The sequence below is a fragment of the Lissotriton helveticus genome, chromosome 8 (genome assembly GCF_964261635.1).
Source record: "Lissotriton helveticus chromosome 8, aLisHel1.1, whole genome shotgun sequence".
Lineage (NCBI taxonomy): Eukaryota > Metazoa > Chordata > Amphibia > Caudata > Salamandridae > Lissotriton > Lissotriton helveticus.
In genome coordinates, this window is record NC_136069.1 from 559,979,258 (window position 1) to 560,002,275 (window position 23,018).

A 23,018-nucleotide genomic window follows, 5' to 3' on the forward strand; every position below is an offset into this window, starting at 1 on the left:
ATAGAATCTCTAGTGAAGGTGAGCGTGCGCTCCTACTGATAGTACAAGACCTGATCAAGAAAGATGTTGTAGAAGAGACTAGAGGAAATGTCTGTAATAGTCCTGTACTGCCTATTTTGAAACGAACTGACCCAACAAAGCCTCCAGTATATAGGTTCGTAATTGATCTTAGAGAGGTTAATAAAATTGTGATCCCACAGTTTCCTGTGGTTCCAGACATTACTGCATTGTTAACGTTGATTCCTGCTACAGCAGCATGGTTTTCAGTTGTCGACTTGAAAAATGCCTTTTTCAGCATTCCGATAGCCGAGGAAAGCAGAGATATCTTCGGTTTCTCTCTAGGAGGACGAAGCTTCAGATTTAAACGCGCTCCACAAGGTTATTGTGAAAGCCCATCCATTTACAGTCAAGCATTAAAAAGCCAGTTAGATTCCTTCGTACTTCCTCTTGGTTCCGCTTTAATACAATATGTCGATGATCTTCTAGTGGCTGCTGATGACAAGGAAACTTGCAAAACAGCTACGATTTCTTTATTGCATCATTTGTCAGATTTGAATCACAAGGTGTCACCTTCAAAAATGCAATACTGCTGCCAAGAAGTGACCTACCTAGGTCATCTCTTGTCAAAGGAGGGAAGGAAGTTGACCCCAGAGAGAATAAAAGCAATTACACAGATGAATGTTCCTAGCACGCAGAGAGAAGTACGTGCCTTTTTAGGTATTACCTCATATTGTAGGCAATGGATCCCGAATTTTTCTCTTCTAGCAAAACCATTGGTAGCCTTGACTGGGAAAGGTGTTCCGAGTCCGGTGCCATGGTCTGCTGAATGTCAGCAGAGTTTTTCTGAATTGCGAAATGCACTATGTTCAGCACCTGTATTGGGTACACCCGACTACAGTAAGCCATTCACACTCTATGTCCACGAGAGAGAAGGTTGTGCATTGAGTGTTTTGACGCAGAAATTTGGTGATAAACAACGCCCTTGTGCGTATTTCTCATCAACGTTAGATCCGGTAGCCAGAGCGTTGCCTAGTTGCTTGAGAGCTACAGCCGCAGCTGCAGCTTCCATTCGACAATCTGCTGGTTTAGTAATGAACAACATGCTAGTGGTTATGGTTCCTCATGCTGTGGATACACTCATGAACCGAACCAAGACGCAGCACCTTACCAGTGCTAGATTATCAGGTTATGAACTGACACTATTAGCTAGTCATATTCAGATCAAGAGATGCAATGTATTGAATCCAGCAACATTGTTGCCGACTAGCCAAGAGTCGAGTGATTCCGAACCACACGACTGTTATTTCAAAACTGAGGAAGAAACAAAAGGACGAATTGATCTAAAAAACACTCCGTTGTCAGATCCAGATGGCACGCTGTATGTTGATGGGTCTTGCTTCAAATTGGAGAATGGTGATGTGACTGCTGCTTATGCAGTAACGACCTTGAGTACGATTGTGGAGACTGCAAGAGTGAGTCAGAATTCTGCCCAGGCTGCAGAATTGATCGCGCTAACAAGAGCGTGCGTTTTAGCTAAGGGAAAGAGAGTGAATGTGTTCACAGATAGTCAGTACGCGTTCGGCGTGGCCCATAGTTTTGGCCGCTTGTGGAAAGAAAGAGGTTTCATTACGTCCCATGGGACTAAGATTCAACATGGTCAGCTAGTTAATGACTTGTTGGAATCTCTAACCTTACCGACTGAAGTTGCGATTGTGAAATGCAGTGCTCATAAAGCAATCACGGATGATGTTGGTCGTGGGAATGCTTTTGCCGATGAAACTGCAAAACAGACAGCTAGAAATATGGTGAGTAGAATGTATGTTGCAACGTCTGCAAGATGGATTTCTGAGTCTGGAATGTGTGAAGACACAGTGGAAAGCGTGAAGGAAATTCAGAAAGAGGCGACTGAGGAGGAAAAGTTTGCATGGAAAGAGAGCACGGGTAAATTGGACTCGAGTGGGTGTTGGATTGACTTGTCAGAACAACAGCGTTGGATGTTGCCTGATGCGTATGTGCTTGCAGTAGTAACGATGGCACATGGAACAGCGCACATCAGTTCAAAAGGGATTTGTAAGATGTTGGCTCCAGTCTGGAAGAATGATGGGATTAGTAAGTGTGCAGAGAGAGTGGTGAGAAATTGTATGGTATGCTTGATGCATAATCCTGGCAAGGGAATCCCCACACCTGCAGGTCACTTCGCTCCTCCTTCCTGCCCCTTTGAAGTGATCCAGCTAGACTTCATTCACATGGATCGTTGCAATAATCTGAAATACGTCCTAGTGGTAGTTTGTGCTTTCTCCAGATGGATCGAAGCATACCCACTGAAGGACAATACTGCCTTATCCACTGCCAAAATTCTTCTTAAAGAATACTTCCCCAGATACGGAATGCCACGGATTGTATGGTCAGACAACGGAAGTGAGTTCGTAGGGAAAGTTATGCAGAGTGTGTGTGTCGGCCTAGGGATTAGACAGAAGTTTCATAGTGCGAATCATCCCCAGTCCGCGGGTTTAGTCGAGGGTTACAATGGCACCCTTAAGCTGAAACTTGCTAAGATACAAGCGTCCACGGGTTTGTCCTGGCCAGACGCATTGCCTTTGGCTTTGCTATCAACAAGAGCAACTGTACATTCTAGAGTAGGGCTTAGTCCTTATGAAATAGTTTTTGGCCGTCCTGCAAATGTTTGGGGGGTACCTAGACCGAAAGAATTTAAGCAGCTGGAATACCCAATGTTAATTGATTACCTTTTCGACTTGACTGCTAAATTGAGTCTTATTCACCAACAGGTTTTCGATGCATTGCCAAAGCCACCGGAGAGTCCAGGCCATCAGCTGAAACCGGGTGATCAGGTGGTCATCAGAAATTTTGCAAGAACAAAAAATCTTCAGCCCAGATTCATTGGCCCTTTCCAAGTCCTGCTAGCAACGAGAACTGCTATTCGTGTGGCCGGAAGGAAAAACTGGATCCATACGACACATGTCAAACGTGTGCCTCTGCCACTTCCTTACGATAACTGGGTAAAGAAAGGAATCGGTACCTCTGAAACGGAACAAGTCCCCAGGTTCATACCTTTCAGCGATGCAAAACTAATCACTGATTCACCAAATTCTGACTCTCCTCCTGAAACTGCTCTTTTGAACCCTGAACATTTGTCATCTGCACCAAAAGAACATTTGCCATCTGAAAACGTGAACATTGCAACGTCGGCTGAAAATACACTGTTTCCAGATCAGACAGCTCCTGCAAAACTGAGATACAACTTACGTTCTCGCAATATGGACAAATAAAGCAGGAAACTGCCCATTTTATATGTTTAATTTTTGATACATTGCCTCCGGCCAGGAAGTTTGCTAATACTTTGTATTGTTTCTTTTTGTTTTAAAATTGCCTTGCCGTCTGGGTAGCCGTAGGGTCGTGGCTGTGTACCTAGTTGAATCTGCGGGGGTCAGACACAAGGTCGATCTTTCTGTTAGTTCTGGGAACTCCCAGGGCTGATAGAGGCATTTTCATCTACGTACACATCATCAGTGGTCGCGAACGGTCGTAGAAGATGGAGCTTCCTGAGCTGCAACGAGAGAATGTAATTTATGTTCGCAGAAATAGACTGTACAGAAAACTTCACAGCAAATGCTTTCTAATGCAATGTGCAGTTACATTTTTAATTGTTTTGATAACGTTGGTGGGTGGAATCATCTTTGGCGTACATTTGATCTTCATGCCAGTAACCACAGTACCTCCCCTTGATCCTACTACTTCAACTGTTTCTTCTATGCATTCTTTTCACTCATTCCCTGAACACGAACAAGCTCGACGCTCAGAATTTATTAACAATACATTCGTACAGCTCTTGCATCAACACCAACTGGTAGTTAACACAACAGACTGCTGGGTGTGTGGCCTGATACCCCACACTATGGATAAAGGCATTCCCTATCTAGTCTTGCCTTTCAGCTATAATGGATCATTTCAGGCCTTTCAGACCATTTTTTCATATGCCCTTGAAACCTATCCTCCGCGTCCACCACGATCCACTAAATACAATTCTGCCAATAAAGCTTTAGTTCAGGGAATCATTGACATGATTAAAGACGTCAATAATTCCCCATCTTACCCTAAAGACGAATTACGGGTGTATTTGAGTTGGAATTCTACAGAGTATCGTCTTAGTTTGGGAGAAAGTAAACGCAAAAGCTCTACTCCAGTCTGGGTCGTGCCTCACCGAGGTCAAGTCTGTTTGCAAGGAAATGGGAGAAATCCGAGAGCTCAGCTAGGGAGGAGTGAGTGCGTTGAGACTTACGTATTTCCGTCTAACTCCTCCCCTGCCTTTCTGACTGCTAGGGGTACCTACTTCATTTGTCAGGACAGAGCATATACATGGCTGCCTGCTGACTTTTCAGGTTCATGTTATATTGCCCGATTGTTGCCTCCGACATACACTGCCTCTCCAGACTATCACAAGACCAGATTAGCAAGAGGTGTTTTTAGCAAGGAAGACACAGCTGGTCAGGAAGCTGGAGACTTTTTCAAAGGTTTCCTTCCGTTTTGGGGGCCTATGGCCAATAGTAGAAATCTTCGTCAACTAACACGGGTAGTTGAATCTACTATTACAGAAACTGCAGGTGCCCTTAGTAACTTAACAGCTGAGCTTCAGGCGGATCGTCTCATGACGTTACAGAACCGAATGGTTCTAGACGTGATACTTGCAGATCGAGGTGGGGTATGCAGAATGATCCAATCAAGCTGCTGTGTATTTATTCCAAATAATGCTCCAACTGTCTATGAAGCAATCTCTAAGCTACACAAGATTTCCGACTCTATACACGTAGACAAGGGAAACTGGTCCTTCATGGAGTGGTTTTGGACTCTGATATCAGCGTGGGGATGGAAGGTTCTGATGGTCATTGGTGTCATCCTAGTATTTCTGTTCTCGTGCTGCCTCATTATCCAATGTGGTCCCGCTCTGTGTAGTCTCTGTGCTGCAACCTGTTTCAGAAAACCACCTACATTAGGAGAAAAGGCACGAGACAGGATGATGACGCAACAATATGTTGCTGACCTAATGAGCATAGAATTAGACTCAGACATAGACTGAGAAATTGCCTATGTAAGGGCAAAAGGAGGGTCTGAGGTTCCGTGACGATTTTACCCGTGTTTTAATCATTGTCGTAAATACATAATTTTGGTATCAGTGAACCGCAAATGATCCATTTAGTATATCCTGATGTTTTCGCTATGCTACGAGCAAGAGCACTCCAGTTACAAACACATTTCCGTTCTTCCCATGGCATCCATCTTAGATTACGGCAGACATTTTGTATTCCTTGCCCTCACATAGTCAATGGACACGCAATGACCTCTTTTTCATTTAAGGACACGTAGGCTTTAGCCGGCGATTCACCTTGCTAGTGACACGTGCACCTTAGGCCAGCAACGCTGTGGCAGCATGACTCGGCAAGAGCTGCCTCCCCAGCCTGAGGCCAGTCCTGCTATACTGGTTCTTGTGTTCGTTGGCCTGATCATGATTAGGCGGCCGAAGCTGGTAACCGTGCCCATTTACGACCCACAAACATTTCTTATCCTGTCTTTCTATCTTCTGCACCTGGCTCTGCTCCTTTCCTTCTGGGCCTTTATTAGGGGGAGGTAACGAAATTTACGATGAGGCGGTCCGGGTCTTGTATGAGAAATTGACATGGGATTATGATGGAATAGTGGGAACCCCTCATTCGTAATGTTTTGACATCAGATACTGTTGACGATTCCTGTGCAACGCCAAATATTTATTGTTTAAGACACGAATGTTTAGAACTGTGGTAACATGTAAAGAATTTGCCTGAAGCCCAATATTTAGTATATAAGGAGCAACCCTCTTTGTACAAATCGAACAGGCTCCTAGATACTGCCCATGTGTAGTTTCTGTGACTTCTGTGTCCCTGCAGTAATAAACCTTTGGTCTTTGACGCCACCATCGAGAAGCCCGTGTTTCTGTTTGTTTGTGCACCGAGACAGGTTGAACTCCGGGGTCTTCGGGTGTTGTCCCTGACATCTCTGGACGGAACCAAAAAGTCCAGAACTCCAGCTTTCTGAGCTACTGAGGGTCCTTAAGTCCTTGAAGTCAGGCTCCCCAACGGATCTCTGTGCAGCCAGACTTTTGACCTTGGTTGCAGAGATAGTGAACCCAGAAGCCAACAGGCTCATCAATCTGTTCCTTCAGGATGCCCAAGTACCCTCAGTATGGAAGCAGGCCAAGATTCTGCCCCTTTAAAAAAAAACTTCATTGGCTCTGCTGAGCCCAGTTACCGCTCCTATCTCCCTTCTCCATATCATGGCAAAAGCTTGCAAAAAAGTGGTCAACAAACAACTTACCGACTTTGTCAAGGGTGTTGGCCTACTTCACCCATGTTGATCCGGGTTCAGAGCCTCCTGTAGTACTGAGTCTGCCTTGGTGGAAGTCTTGGAAGCTATTCAGGAGTGTATGGATTCAGGCGGCAGGGCAGCTCTCATTTTGTTGGACCTCTCAGCAGCATTTGATACCGTCCACCACGCTCTGCTGCTTACCCACCTCACGAACTTGGGGATCTCAGGTGCTGCCCGAGTTGGCTGAAATCCTTTTTAGAGGGGCATACACAACAGGTGTGGCTCTCCCCATTCTCTTCCTCACATTAGGAGGTGACTACTGGGGTGCTACAGGGGTCCTCTTTGAGACCCCTTCTTTTTGTTCATGTCACCCCTCTGATTTACCTGGCTGAAGATTTGGGAGCCAAATTATAGCATACGCGATTGACACCCAGCTTCTGTTTACCTGTGGAAAATCAGAGAGTTCCACTTCTGTGGCCAGAAATTGTCTGTCAACAGTCTTGCAATGGCTTTCATCAGCACAGCTCAAATGCAACGAGAACAAATCAGAAATTCTCCTCTACGGGACTATTTCCTCTTAGTTTAGAGAAACGTTATGGCCAGCGGAGTTTCCCGTGCCTGCCTCAACAGTGCAACCCGTTAAGAAACTTGGAGTATGGTTTGAGGAGAATCTTTCCTTTACCACCCAGATTAAGAAGTTAGCAGGGAATTGCTTTGGGATACTCAAAACCCTTAGGAAATTTCTCCCGCTTCTCCCCAGAGCACCTAAGGAAACGGTGACTCGGGCCCTTATACTCTCTCTGATCGACTACGTGAACGCTTTGTATGTCGGCTTGCTGGGCTACCTTCTCAATAAAGTACAGGTTGTCCAAAATGCTGCAGCGAGACTTGTTTTTAACATCCCGATGAGAAGAAGCGTCAGGCAGCATCTGCATTCACTCCATTGGCTGCTTGTGGCCGAACGAGTCAAGCTTAAAGCCCTGACCCTAGCCCATTGTGCACTGCATGCCTGTGGCCCCACCTACTTACAGAAGCGTTTCCTGTTCTACACCCCCACCAGACTTCCCATTCATCATCCCAGCTTCTGCCCCACATTCCTCCCTTCTCGCTTACGAGAGTGGAGGGCAGTTTACTTGCTGTCAGAGCTGCTACCACTCAGAACTCTCTTGCTCTGGCACTCCGCAGTATTCAAGACTTTCATCTATTCAAAAAAAAAATTTGTACTCATCTTTTTGTTTAACATTTGCCACTTCACCCTCTCCAGGCTCGCGCTGGGCACTCCATGGAGTATCTGTGCGTGCTACAAACTCAAATAACATAAAATAACAGTTGTTGTCTCAAAATGCCTTTGTGACCATGAATGCCATGTACTTCTCTTCTTGAAACAGCCTGTATTTCGAATTCTATCCTAAATACAAATAAATTACTGAAATAAAAAAGAGGTATCTATTTAATTCAAATATAGGTCTATAGACACTGGAGCAGATTCACGATGGTCATTTTAGTTCAGAGCAGGTTATGCCACACAGAGAAATGTTTCCTCTATAGAGATAAAAGAAGTGTTTCCAATACAGATTGTACTGAGTGTAAACTTCTGCACTGGTGAAAGGCCTACAAAAAAGGTTGCGCGACAGCCAGGTACAGATGTATGCCTGAAACCTGCATCATAGGCTGCTTGCCAAATAACCGATGGAATTTTCTGTGAATTTGAAAAAAATCACATATATCCATATCTCAGAGTGCATATAAAGGTATAGTTTTAAGATTTTGTTTGTAAAGGCCAATATAGGTCTTTATGTAGTCGATTTTTTTCAAATGCCATACATTATTTCTTCCATAAGCACATTGGGCACAACATCTTAAATAGGCATGAAGCAGGACTTTGCACATGTGATTTGTGTTAGGTACAATCTGACTCTAATTGCGATATGAAGGTGTGTACATCTTTGAAATTACAGTTTGTGGACCTAGGAATTGATGAATTATATGCACATTGGGTATAGTTTCCCATTTTGGGTGATGCACATGATAAATAGATGGAAATTGTACACCAATAAGTGTGATGCTCTAGGGAAGCACTTATTTGTGGCTTCGCTATTTGGGCAGTTTGAACCTGCGAATTGTGAGATTAAAGTAATCAGGGCTTGTGTGCATGAGAAACTCTCTAGGCAGTATATTACTATGTAAGGATATACTGTTGCCTTAATCAATCAATCATTCCTTTGTTGTTGGTGCAACCACAGTTTTAATATTGGAACGGTAACCAATATTTCTTATTCATGTAGTGCACAATAAAAAAACTAACCAATCACGTAGTAGATGCTACCATAACCCTAGATATCCTTGTCCGTGTCAAACCAGAAATGACCCGTACGTTTCTAGGGAGAGATGCTCAGCCCTCTGAACTATCTTACCAGCCTACCATTTAGGCAGTGCAAAACAATACCTTGCAACACATCTGAGCTACACAACTAACAGTGCTGTTTTTCAAAATCGCTCAGTCCCAAATACATCTACATATTTGCAAATAATTTTCCTAATCTGTGCCTTGAGAGAAGTGTACCATTTTCAGAGCACAGCTTTTTCATAAAGTAAACACAACCCTTGCAAACATGTTTACGAGACCTGCAGCAAGCTTCTTCAGAACATTCACAATGATCTCTATCACGAGTTGAAAGGTGCTCCAGTGGACCTGTGCTGTCAGACCCAAAGCCTTTACTTCAAAGGGAGACAAAAGACCATTCTATCCCCTTCCCACAGAATGTGAGGCCTTGGGGTGTGTAGCATTGGTCAGGTCTCAAAATCTGCATTATTACACATAAGAGGAGACAATTCGAATTTTCCCCCAACATCTGTCTCCTTTTTACAATGCTAAATACCAGTAGGTGGAATCTTTTGAAAAATGTAAAATATAATACATTGAGGGTACTCGATATTGCCTTTTATCTATCATAGTTAAACCACGTCAAACAAACTGACGTATACAGTTTACATGCACTAAAACAGCAAAATTGCCTCATGCTACACTGTGTAAAACCACGTTATAATTTCAACAGCAAGAATATGCTCGTCATAATACGGGCCCTACAAATCAGCTTTAAAGAAAATTAAGAAATGAAATCTACATCCTTTCTCAGGCAGTTAGCAGTTCCTTCTAGGCAAAGCACTTTCCTGGGCAGCCGTCAAAGTGTTAATGTATGCAGATCGCAGCCTTTGTGTTTCGTCTGATAGTAGGCATATAACGTGCGATTCGTCCCACCATCCTTTGCCTCCCTTTTGGCCCACCACAAAAGGCACCATACAAAGTGTCTGATCTTCACTGCGTAGTCTTTATTAATTCTCAGATAACGCTCTCTTTATTTGTTGATGCATTGTCAACATTAGACCAACTTCATTAAACCAATCCAACACACATTGATACATTGGGTTGTGCAATATTAGTGTGCACCACAGGTTACAATTGTATTTACAATACAGGTTCTCCAGAGCCATCTTGGATGTCGGTTGTACCAGCAGGCCACAACCCATCTCCATTGCTTCCATTCCATTCCAGGTAACTACCTGTCGTCTACGCCCTAGATGCGGCCACCTGGTACTGCTTTGCGCCTTTCCTTGCGCCCCACGTTTCAACCCCCTTTCACCAAATTGCTTCTTCCAAGCACCGGCATCTCGGGTAGGGCCGGAGAGTCCAGAACCACCAGCAGGACGGCCCCCTCTCCCGCCAGCCCGGAGCCCCATTGACTGCCCTCCCTGTTCCAGGATAAGCCAGTCCCCGTCAAAAAGGAGTCCCCGCCATTTTTCTGGCCCGGGACCCCGCCAGTTCTACCTTTAACAACAGGGATGAGTGGGTGGGCAACTTGCTTCTGGCTGCGACCCGCAGCGCCCAAGGCAAGAGGACAAAGAGGGCTTCTTCCTCGTGCTCCTAGCTCTTATTCCTTTCCCTGGGGGAGGCTGCCTGCGCGCCTAAGTGACGCACTCAGACCCTGCCCTACCTCCTCATATTTCCTGCCAACCACTCCCCTGTGCACTGGCCCAGCCTCTCTCTAGCCGCCTCCTCTCACACGAAAATACCACTAAAGGCTCCCCTCCCCTAGATGCGGGGGGGGGGCTCTCATCACAGAGGTGAGCCTTTAAGTTAGGAATGAAGGGAACACCTCCCCCCCCAACCTCCAAACACAGGTTGAATGCAGCAACGAGAAACACTCTTGAAACCGAGGGGGCTTATTTACAAGACCCCTGCACTGCCGGTACTCACTCTTTTCCGTATTAAAAGTTGCGCAAGGTGGCGCAAGGGCTTTGTAAAAAAGCACCAAAGTGCGGACACTGAATTTAACAACGCAACCACAGAAGACTCCTTTTAAAAAAATAATTATTTTGCATGACAGTTTTCACAATTAATAGGTATTTGACAAGGGCTGCCTGATAACAAGAAACTGTAATTTGTTAATTTCTTTGCTGTCTACCAATAACCAAATGATTATGCACTACAAAGCCCAGATTGACAACGCACAAACTAAAGTCAAAAGTTTTTGATAAATTGTATTTTTTTAAATTTTTGTTAGTGAAGCAAACGAGAGGGAAGACCGGTGCACTACATGCTGACAAATAATTCAAGACTAGTTATTCACCCTTCAATGTAAACATGTATTTTCTTTGCAACTCGTCCACTATCCACTGTTCTCCGCAACTCTGGACCAACTCTCGGAAACAAAGTGACAAACATATACGTCCGGTACCACTACAAACATTCATTATGTTTTAGTTTCTGTATAACACAGATATAAAGCAACTATACCCAAAGCTTTGCAATTCTAACCTTTCAGGGCTGAAACCTTTGCAAGTTTATATAGCACAAACTCGCCAGGAAGGTATTGCAGTGCTTTAAATGAGTATCAGTTACGTTTAACAAGGACAAGTTTATTTTTGGTAGGCAAGGGGAGGTTACGATTTGCTCATAATTACAGGATGTTGAGCTGACGCCGAGAATCGAACCTGGCTTCCCATTTCTGCAGTCGGCAGCTACGGCAGTAATGCCACATCCTGTTCCTCTCCTTTCAGTTAGTATAAATGACCGAGCACCAGAAAATAAAGCATTGAGCCTCTAATGTTCATTTCGCCCAAGACAGTAAGAACGGCCAAGGTAAAGGAAGATGGGGAGAGAATGAAGAGGCGAGGAAAACAGCCACATAGAGTAAGAGGAACATAGGGAGATATGGTCAACATTAGAGAAAAACAGAGAGAGACAGGAAGAGAACCAAGGTGATTGAGATTTGGGTAGAGAAGGATGAGGTAAAAGACTGAGAGACAATTTGATAGGCATAAACAGGATAGAGAGATTTAGAAAAAATTAAAGTCAAACAAATCCACAGAGAGATAGACAGGGGACAGAACGTTAGAGATATAGGGGAGACAGGGGAGGATGCAAGAATGACAGGAGAGGCAGATACATTGAAGGTAGTGAGAGACATCGAAAGATAGATAAACAAGAATAGAAAGGGAAAAAGAAAGACAGAAACAGAGAGACAAAGAAAGAGGGAGAATAGGGATAGATTGGGAGATATGAGACATATGGGTGAGAGAGTCAAGGAAAGAAAGAATTGGGGAGAGATAAATAAAGTTAGACAGAGTCATAAGGAGCGAGAGACAGGAAGGGGGACATAAACAGTGGACAAAAGAAAACAACTGATGGAAAGACAGGACGAGAGACAAAGAGAAAGACAGGGAAAAATATGAAATAGAAATGGGGAGAGGCATCGGGAGAGACATACTAGAAAGACAGGAAGGAGTAAAGAAGTAAGAAAGAAAGGAAATATACTCTGAACTGAATCTAAATGTATTTCTAGTCAGAGCTATATGTCTCTCTATTTACCTCTATCCCGCCCTGTGTCGATCCCTCTTCATGTAACATAGCCATCTTTAAATAAAATAGATCGATCTTTGGTTATCTTTGTTTCTCCTTCAATCTATCTCTAGTATTACATCTGTGCACCTGTTCACATATGCATTCCCCTCTCTGTATGTACATCTGGCATCTATCTATCTATCTATCTGTCTGTCTGTCGGTCGGTCGGTCGGTCTGTCTGTCTGTCTGTCTGTCTGTCTGTCTGTCTGTCTGTCTGTCTGTCTGTCTGTCTGTCTGTCTGTCTGTCTGTCTGTCTGTCTGTCTGTCTGTCTGTCTGTCTGTCTGTCTATCTATCTATATATCTATCTATCTATCTATCTATCTATCTATCTATGTACCTGCCTGTCTGTCGTCTTTCTAGCTATGTGATTTAAGAAAACTGTATCCACTATATATCTGGATGCTAGTTCGAAAGTGAGATCCCTGGTCACACAATTGGGAAACGGTGAATTTCACCCAGTGACGTAGAAAAGGGGATGGCATTCTCCCCCAGGCATCAGGAGCAGAGATTGTTGGAAGGGACGAACAACCAGGGTGTACATTGATGCTGAGACGTCTAAGATAGAAAGCACCAGCTTAACACAAGGGGGCTCATCATGTTATGCAGTACAAGCAATAGATCTCACTATGCATCAGTACCGTCCATCACACCCACATGAAGACATGCAGACTTCTGCATCAAGTTGGCAAGACCTGTCGTTTTTAAAACATAACATAACCTTGTAAGAAGGCAAGAAGGCATTTTATTTCTTCTTTAGAAAAAGGCTAATCTTGACCCTCTCCTAGCTTCAGAACCCTATCACTCATTTAGCAGCAGTGACTTAAAATCTGGAGTACATTTATGGAGTTCAGAAGCGCATTATTTTGAAAATTCCTCTATATAGTTTAGCGCTATAAGTAGGGCACTAGAAGATAACTTAATTTTGCATTGGATAAAGAGATTTCTTCCCAAGCAGCACTGATCACCAGCTTTACTCTGTCAAAACTGTTGGACGGCACAGGTAGGCAAAGGCCCTGGGGAGGGATTCAGCACCATGTTGTTTTCAATGAAGCCTTCCTCCACACTGCAGCTGCAGGACCAAAACCATGCATTTTGGCAGATTTATATTGTTGCGTTTTCGATTTTGCATTTCAGGCACTCTCATATTTAAGGAACCCCCATTACTGCCCAGGATGCAGCAAGGCCATGGTTACTTTCTGTTGGTCACGTTCCCTGATAACACTCCCCTGATTCCACCCTTAATGATTTTACAATCTATAAAATTAGCACAAAGTTATTTAGTACTGTCATCATTTATGATAGTTTTTGTATTTTAGAGGAATATCTGGATATCTGTAAACGTTACATAGTTGCTTCCTTGGTGAAGTACAGATGATTCACGTAAAAAATACAAAAACTACCTCTAAATCAATACAGTTGTCATTCCAAGTGAATATCAAAAGTTTCCTGACAAATTATAAGGGTGTTTTATTTGTGTTGACTGAGTCACTCAGGAAAAAAACTAAGGGGCATATTTATGCCAAAGTCACGCAGGTCAGCATAGCAAGTCACCTTGCTGCCCTGCGTGATAGGGAAAGAGCAAGAATGTGCCCTATATAAAACAAAACAGAGCCACTTTGACTGCCTAGCGCCAATGCAGGCACCCTTTACCCTTAGAGCAAGGGTGTCTGAATTGGGTGCAGGATTGTTTTTGTGCAGGAAGGGGCACCACCCTGCACAAAAAAATCCCCTGACGCTTTTCCCCTTTTCTATGTTTGCTGCAGAACGCAGCACATTTATAAAGAGGAAAAAAAACAAAGAGAAATTAAAATATTTTTCCTTGTTATGCTCCCCTGGGGAGGTGCATCTTTTTGATGCAGTCCAAGGTTTACCAGTTGTGGCAACTCTAGAAATGCATTTAAAATCATGAGAGTTGCATGGGAACACCCTTGCAACACCCATGGAATGCCTCCCTACGCAGAGTGATGAAGTTCAGCAATTTGTGCTGTGTTGCTTTACTCTAGATTTATGAAGCCACACAAAGCCACCTTAAGTTGTGTTCTTGTGTGGTTTCATAAACCTGCGTTAAGAGTTGCGTCAGTTGTGCACCCCGATGCGTGGTGAAAGCATGATGCAACTGGGGTCATACATCTGGCCCTTAGTGTATGCACTCACCTACTTGCAATACAAACTAACCACAATAGGAGTAAACTACTCAAGTGTACAGGCATAGAAAAAGCAGGAAACTCAGCAAACTATAGGTAGATCAATACACAGGAACTCAACAAGAGGAGGCTTGTGTAATAATAAGGCTTTGTATTGCACTGATAAACAGAGGTATTGGTTACTTTTTCCTAAAGATGCACTTTAAAATGTATTGTTCCTTGTAAACCATGGCCGCATTTGGGTTTGATACAAACTGAACCGTTTTCCATCTTGCAATTGCATGAACAGTGTGACCCATAACCAATGCTCACCAATTTTCACTCTTTAACAAAAGACAACATATTGGACATATATGTAGTCAAGTAACGTCCTTTATTTACCAGATTTATTACATTTTAGTATCACCAAAGGATGGTAAGTAAAATGCTGTTGCTTTACCATTGATCCTGATGCTCACCTATATCCTAGTCATCCACTTCTCACATTTATGCTACAGGAGACTCTGCCCCAGGCTCACACATTGATTATTGTATTAGACTGGAAAGGAAAGTAGTGACAAAGTACACTCAGAAACAAGTGTGGCCTCTAAAGCTGGACTCTAGGGCATGCTGAACTTTGTTAGAATCTATCAATGTTTTCTTCCTGGCAGTTCGTACCAAAGAAAGACCAGGCATACAGCATTTTTCCTTCATTATAGCAAAAGTCAAACTGCAGAAATGTGGCATTCTTCTGTCTGGACACTCCGAAAACGAAAGTCACTTAAACACTTTTAGAAAATGTGTGATGGAGTCCTAGATCAGTGCAAGTGCAAGGACTATTCACTGTGGATTATATCAGGGCCAAAGAAATTATGAGATTCTGAAATCATGGCGTTATCTACATATTTATAGATTAGTCCCATATATCACATAATCCTTCATCAACTGAATTAATCTGCAGATGTTAACAAAACAATGTTTCAAGCTTAAACAGATCCAAAATTAATTTAACCACAGGGGCATATGCATAAAAGTAAGGAATTGCAATTCCTTAATAGCGATTAAGAATTTACTAATAAGGAATCGCAATTCCTTATGTATGTAGGAATCGAAAAAAAACAAGATTCCTACACATTCCCTAATAGCGAAATGTAAATTGTGATTCACTACTAGGGAATGGCTTCCCATTCATTCGTCTGCGCCTAGAGGCCCATATGAATGAATGGGATTGCATTCGCAATTTGCGAGTACCAAATAGGTACTCGCAAATTGCGCATTCAATTTCAAGGGTGCAAGGGGGTCAAAAGGCCTCCCTGATGCACCCACAAATAAGGTAAGTATGCACATGTGGTGCACACACATGCCCTTAGGGGCATGCCCTATGGGCATGTGTATGCACCACAATGCACTTTGACAAATGCATTTTCAAAGGAATTTCAAATTACCATCAACTTGGAGTTGGTGGTAATTTGCGATTTCCATATTGCGAATACGCAATTTGTGAATGCATTATGCATTGCATCTAGGGAATCGCAATTTACTATGCAAATTTTGCTATTACCTATTTTACAAATGCTTTTGTGTTGAGGCATCTCAAATGGCAAAATACTGGTTGCAAAGGTACCGATTCTGCGAATCTGTCCGTTTGCGACCGGTATTTAGCTTGATGCATTTGCCCCATAGTGACACGTGTTGGATCGCAGTAGAGACCTTCGCAAAATGTGACTCGTCACCTTTTTAAAATATTGCTGTATTTGGGTGTCAAATTGGTACTAATGAAGTGAAACTTGTGCCCAGATAGTAGTATGTAAAGATGACAAAACAATTAGGTAATTCTATCGCAAAATGTGCCCCATAATGCTGCATAATGTGCTTTTTCTTGTCACAAAATGTTGTCACATCTCCTGTATTATTTGGTCCTCCCCATATGCTTTAATTCTAGAGGCCCTGAACATAGTATATTAGACTGGTTACTCCAAGCTCACCAGGGACAAATCCAGGGATTCATTATGAGCTCATTTCCAGTGACAAAGGGACAATTTAATTAAATGCAGGTTTGCACTTGCCGTGCTTTAAAGAAAATGAATTGAATAGCCTAGCGAGCTTGTTAATTTCACAAATCAAATATTGATAGGGTAAGCAGGCATCCTCTATCTGAGGGCCTTTCACCATCTATCCCGACAAATTTAGGACCTGTTCAGGTTTACAGAGAAGGTCAACTGAACACAGAGGAAAGCAAGTTTTCATGTGTTCTCGTGCAGAAGTAGTTAGCTGGCCATCACTGTATTCAATTTCTTGTGCCACATTGTCTGTGTTTTCTACATTTGTGAGCACTGCCATTTAAGTCCTTCTGTTGCCAGGGTCAATGCAAAATCATAGCTCTATGCTTGTGGTCAAGGAATGTTATAGTTTTTGTTTTAAAAACATTGTTACCGTGAATATTGAACACTCCAACCAGTCGTTATTATTTTTTTGTATTATATGGCTTATCGTTCTCATATACACCGATAAAAAACAAAGGGGCATATTATCAAGCCTGTGCGATAAAATTATCGCCGCTTTATCGGCCGAAAACGGCCGATAAAGCGGCGATAATGGGCTTGATAATATGCTCTATGGAATTCCAATCAAAGCCCATGTTAGATGTCTTCACATCTAACATGGGCTTCGATTGGAATTCCACAGAGCATATTATCAAGCCCATTATCGCCGCTTTATCGGCCGTTTTCGGCCGATAAAGCGGCGATAATTTTATCGCACAGGCTGATAATATGCCCCAAAGTTCCCAAATCAAAAAGAAAAAAAGAAGAATTGGTTGTACTACTCTTTGGCATTTCAGTGTTTATGTACTAAAATCCCTCGTTTATAAAGGAGAGAGGCTTGCGAGAACTTACTGTCAAGATGTCAAGCAACACATAATGGAAAGTTTGTAAACAAAGTCCGATATTTGACCTATGCAAGTAAAATAAGTGAACGCTCACCAGTTTATACAAAACATTTCTCAGTCTGTGACTGTCAAAACACTCCCTCTGTAATGCAGGAATACATAAAACTATTTGCAGAATTGAAATGGGGCATTTTGTGTTCCTCGAGTTATGCACACTTAAACATTTACCTAAATTGGCGTTTAGCAGCTGGTTTGTTTTCACATTGATGAATTTCCTAGCCAGTGCATCAAGGTGCAGAAATTCAAGTTTTAAGAGATCTGGGAACAGAGAAACTCAGATGTCCTTTTCTTAACTGGGTAACATGCCTGGAATGTGCCTTCAACAAAGGCAGCAGATTCTTTTCATGTATCTTTGCAAATGTTATTCTTCTCCTTCCTCGGACAAGAGCCCTTCCATTGCCCGTTCCCCTTGGCAGCCCTCCCCCCTATTGGGTGCGCAGGGTGGGGACCCTGCAAAGCAATTCAGCCTCTATTGTCATGCCATGGACGAGGAAGATATGTGAAGAAGAGCTCACATCAGTGCTGCATGACAAAGACCTTGGGGCATATTATCAAGGACGGGCGATACATTATCGCCACTTTTATCGGCAGTTTCCTGCCGATAAAAGCGGCGTTAATGTATCGCCCGTCCTTGATAGTATGCCCCCTTGCCTTTCCCAGCTGCTCTCAGGTCTTTTTTAACCTTTGCCCCCAGCCCCCCAGTGTATGCGTGGGAAGAGCCTTCCGTATCTTTCTGAATCGTTTCACTGCCCTCTTTGCTGTACAATTCATTTTTTTGATAGAATAAGCTGGGGTTCTCATTTTGTGCTGTTCGGACCTTCTCCCAGTAGCTCCCTTGTCCTCGCATTGTCTGTTCTACAATTCCAGTATAATCAGATTGTTTGTATGAGGCTTTGGATCTCAGATATAAACTTTACACTTAGAAAAGCACGGGTTTGTAAAATCCCTAATATTTTAAACTCTGTGTATGCACACAGCAGCACCTCCCAGAGGCACACAGCGCTGAAGCTGATTAAATCATTCTTAATAATGCTTGCTTGATAGCACAGGCTGCAGGCCTCACAAAAGCATTTCTAAATACATACAACAGAGTTTTATGATCTGGAATTCTATTTTTACCATGTGTTTCTTAACTACCACTCTTTCTTGCATGATGTTGCTCATGTTTAACACAGCTGATAATTATCCTAGCAGCTTTGACTGATTTCAGCAAAAATACATTAGCTGCTCAAACAATTTTAAAATAGATATGACAAATGCATTTAAAGTGCATTTGGACACCACACAACTCTTTCACTCATCTAGCACTAGTTAATTAATATTTGTGGCATTAGAAAAGGGGTGAACATTTCCAACCATTACTTAGGAGTCCTGTTTAAGCTGCCAATGTCTGTGGGCTTTATTTTCAGCAGGAACAAACATGTACATGTTTAAGTGCATCTAAAATATGAAATGCTCTATTTCGTTTTCATAAAATTCTTTGGAAAAGCATTTTTGCATAGTTACAATGTTGGTAGCGAACACAATAAAGGCAATATAATACCGAATTTGCAAAACCATTCCTTCTCTGGCACAGCCTAGAATTAGATTATAGTTTGTCTACTTTTCACATTACTAAACAATGTTGCCCTTGTTGTTGATTGCCCCAACCCCTCCACATTTGACTGCATGTTTACTCCCAGCCCCTCCCTCACATCCTTTTTTGTACAAGTTGCCCCTAGCTCAACCACCCTCTCTCCTGTGTCACCTCAGCACTCATTCTCTCTATTGTGCCTCTTAATAGGTGGGGAAGTGCTTTTTCAGCAGAAACAAGAGGGTACACTTTTATCTACTTTTAAACTGGAAAGAGAAAAGTATTCACTTATTGGTAAATGGGCTTAATGTAATTAATTTTTTTGGGCATATTAAGGTCAACGATGTTACAGAAATTATACAATCTAATGCTGAATAAATAAAAAGATTGTGCAAACATACGCATATCAGCTTGTAGACTCATGTCATATTTTGTTCATATTAATAAGAATAATTTAAGGAGGTAATGTCTAACAGCCAGAGCTGGCAACACTGGAACTGGGGAACCAGATTTGGGTTCCTGCGATTCTAAGCAAATCACACCTGTTTCTATCAATATTTCATGCAATGCAATGCAATGCAATGCAGCAAGTCATCTTGCTGCGATGCGCTGCATGAAAGGGCAGGAATGCACTGTATTTAACATAAAACAGCGCATTCCTGCTCTCTGCCTGGCATATTAACAATCCTAAGAAGCATTGTCCTCTTTGTATGTGTGCTGCACGATGCAACACACTTAGAAAGAAGAAATAACGAGGAGAAATAAAGATATTTCTCCTCATTGCGCTTCTGGCGGGGAGGCATACAATTCTGATGCATTCTCAGTAAGCATGGGCGAATTTTGCGAATTCGCAATTTGCGAATTTGCGTATTTACGAATTCGTAATCCGCAAAATTCGTGAACTTTCGCGAATTTGCGGATTTTTTTTTGTGTTTGCAAGGGTTTCTGCCAGTTCGCAAACTTTCGCGAATTTGCGGATTCTTTTTTTGTGTGTTTGCAAGGGTTTTTGCCAGTTCGTGAGGGTTTTTTACGAGTTCGCAAACGCGAACTTACTTGTCGGGTCGCAACGGTCGCGACCATGTTGTTTCTAAGTCTGGTTCATCACAGCACCCTCTGTTTCACCACTGCCACCCTCTGGTTCACCTATGCCACCCTCTGGTTCATCACTGCCACCCTCTGGTTCACCCATGCCACCCTCTGGTTCATCACTGCCACCCTCTGACTCATCACTGTAGATTATGGGGCAAAAAGCACACCTCCCCTGCCTCAACTGACATGAATTAATTTGGGGCTGATTTGAGCTGGCACCTGCTTCCTTAGCTGTAAGTGCTTCCTGATTAATGATGAGCTTGAACTTTTGCACCTGCTGAGTGCTTTCAGTTTTGCAAAATTCGTTAGCACACCTGCCCAGCCTCAACTGACATGAATGAATTAGGGGCTGATTAATGTGTCACTGAATTTGAACTTCTAGTCTGGCACCTGCTTCCTTATCTGTAATTGCTTTCTGTTGCAGTGTATTTTTTTTTTTTTAAAGGACCTTTGTGGCATACTTGTAGCTATTCTCTGAGCCTGCTGTGAGGGTCTGAGCAGGGTCATAGAGTAGTTGCAAGTAGGCAACTGAACTCTGGAGGGGCCCCTCAGGAAGCACTACAGGGAATGGTTACTAATGATGAGCTTGAACTTTTGCACCTGCTCAGTGCTTTCAGTTTTGCAAAAATAGTTTTTCTGCAGTTTCGCACGATTCGCGAATTTGCACGAGATCGAATTCGGAAGCCGCGAATTCGTGCGAATATGCGATTTGTTTTTTGTGGCGTGTTAGTTCGCGTAGTTTTTTGCGTTTTCGCGAGCCGCTTGTAGCGCAACGAAGCGAAGTTACCCTAGCGGTCGTACATGGGCGCGGCTATCTTGTTTGCGTGACGTATTTCCGTTTCCGGGCGCTATGTGTAATCTCGCGAAGTGTGCGGCTCGCTAGTACAAGTTCGCATGTGATCGCGGGGGAAATCTCACGCAAACGTACCCACGCGGTCGTGAACGGGCGCGGCCATCTTGTTTTTCATTCATTGCTATGGTTCTGGGCATCCTTTCTGTATCCTCTCTCAATCTCTGCCATCCTTTGCTTGTTTGAAGTTTTTTTTATCTATTTTACTTATTATCTATCCCTCTTTTTTTCTAGCTCTATATTTTTGTGTTTTCTGCTACTTTTGGTTAATTTTAAACTACTTTTCTTTTCTTCTACCCTATTCTATTTCCTATTTCTTATTTACCTTCCTTTCTGCCCAGACCATGGTCAAGGGAGCCGGGAAGCAGACCCCGTGCCCGGCTCTCGTGTGGGCGTTTGAGGGGGGAGCTAGTGATGCCACGGGAGATCTTTAGCCCGGAGGAGGTGGCAGCACTAGTGTACTATGTACAGCGCCACCTCCCCAGGACCATCGCGGCAGGCGGCAGGATCGCAAGCGGCTACGGGATCCGGGAGCTCCGGAAGCGGTGGGAGAAGGTGTGCCGGGCCATGTATGAACACTCTCGGGTCCGGCGCACCTACAAACAGGCCACCCACTGTTGGACGGATATCCTGGACCGGGAGCGCGACCTGCTCGACCTGTTTGGCGTCGAGATCCCCGGGCTTGGTGAGTAGTAGTAGCTATTTCATCACTACTCTGTTTTCTCCTGCTCTGTGTGGTATTATATTGCAGATTTTTGTTTTTTACCAAGAGCAAAAATGCTGCTGATTACATTGTAGGTAAATTATATTTCAAAATCTTCTGTGCATTTCAGGTGCACTGCTCTCCTTCTCAGTAGCGTTGCTACTATGCTTATTTGTTTTCGATGTTGTGTTCATTTCATTGGCCTGAGAAATTATGTATGAGTGTAGTTTACAGAACTGCATAATGCTAGACACTAAGGGGCAGATTTGCAATTACCGACGCATCCCTGCAAAGGAGGGAAAGCAGGGATGCACCAGTAATTGTGCGCCACGCCACCAACACCCATGGTGCGCCGTATTTACAATGCGGTGCACCATGGGCCCAAAACGTCACCGAAGCGTTACGCATCTGTGCCGTAAAGGCGGCGCATTGCTGGAGTTGCGTCGCAACGATGGCGCAGCTCCAGCAATGCTGTGGGGTGCCCTATCTCCCCAATGCTGCGTCAAGCCGTACGTCTGCTTCAAGCAGGCGCAGAGTTTGAGTGATGCATCATTGTCCTAAAAGTGACTGATTGAAATCTTGTAGATTTCCCTCAGCCACTTTTAGGATGCGTTCCTGCGCAGGAACGCCCTCCCTTGCGCCGGAATGCCCCCTGATGGCGCAGGGCTTTACAACGTGATGCATCTCCCATATGCGTCACGTTGTTAATATACGCCGCACCATGGCGCCTCTTTTGTTCTGCCACTGCGTCACAAAAGTCACACAACAACGGAGCAAAAGAGCTGCAAGGAGCTTGTAAATCTGCCCCTTTAGACTCAAGTCCAGTCCTTCCTTTGTACACCTGCAATAAGAAGAAATAGTGGTGGTGGATTGATAGTTTGAGTATTTTAATGACTGGTTAATGTAGTAGCAAACTTTTTAGTGCTGTCACTGATCTGCAATCACGATGGAGTTTGTCTGTCACTTCGCGTGCTGCGGACTGCTACCTGCTAGTCCTAGGCACACCTTTTTAGTGGTTTGTTTAGTGAGTTAAATAACTTTCCAAGTCGACGGTCCGCAAATCAAGCAATACTAATATCGTAGTAGACCACATGAGATAGGTCAATATATCCTGTGGAATAGTTGTCTATTTGCTATTTCGCCAAAATATTTTGTTATTGTTCTTTTGAAATGTTTTATCGGTATCGGCTGCTGCTGCTGTAGAAGGCCAGGATCGGTCAGACGAGGGCTCCTTTGCTGACCCCGGTAAGTTTTCATTTTAATATAGAGTACCTATTTTTTCCTAGCGTTCCTCTTTCGAATTTTTTTTAAATCGTCTTTGATCTTCTTATAGACTGTATCTAAATTCTTATCCTGCCTCTACTATGACTCCCTGTGGTATTACTAGATTATTCTTATTAGTCTGTCTGTGTAGCTAACTAAGATTGCACAGTTGGCAAAAGGTGTTAAACGAAACTCCCATTCTAGTCAGCAGTA